Genomic DNA, 242 nt, shown 5'->3' with positions numbered 1-242 from the left:
TTAAGAGTTATGGCTCTTCATTACACTTAACACTGGTCTTAATATTTCTGATGTTATATGCTGTCTACATGCAATTTTGACACTGGCCTGTAGGTGAGCAGCAGTTGTTCTCTGATAAACAGGACTCTCAGACTGGTGTGCTACCCAGGGAACATAGTTCTGTGGTGGCTGCACCTTCAGAAACTCCCAGGTAGGAAAGTCACCTTTCTTAGCCTTTCTGCATATCCCTCAGCATTCATGGT

This window comes from Podarcis filfolensis, assembly GCF_964270895.1.
Source record: "Podarcis filfolensis genome assembly, chromosome: 3".
Taxonomy (NCBI): domain Eukaryota; kingdom Metazoa; phylum Chordata; class Lepidosauria; order Squamata; family Lacertidae; genus Podarcis; species Podarcis filfolensis.
This window is presented reverse-complemented; position numbering follows the sequence as displayed.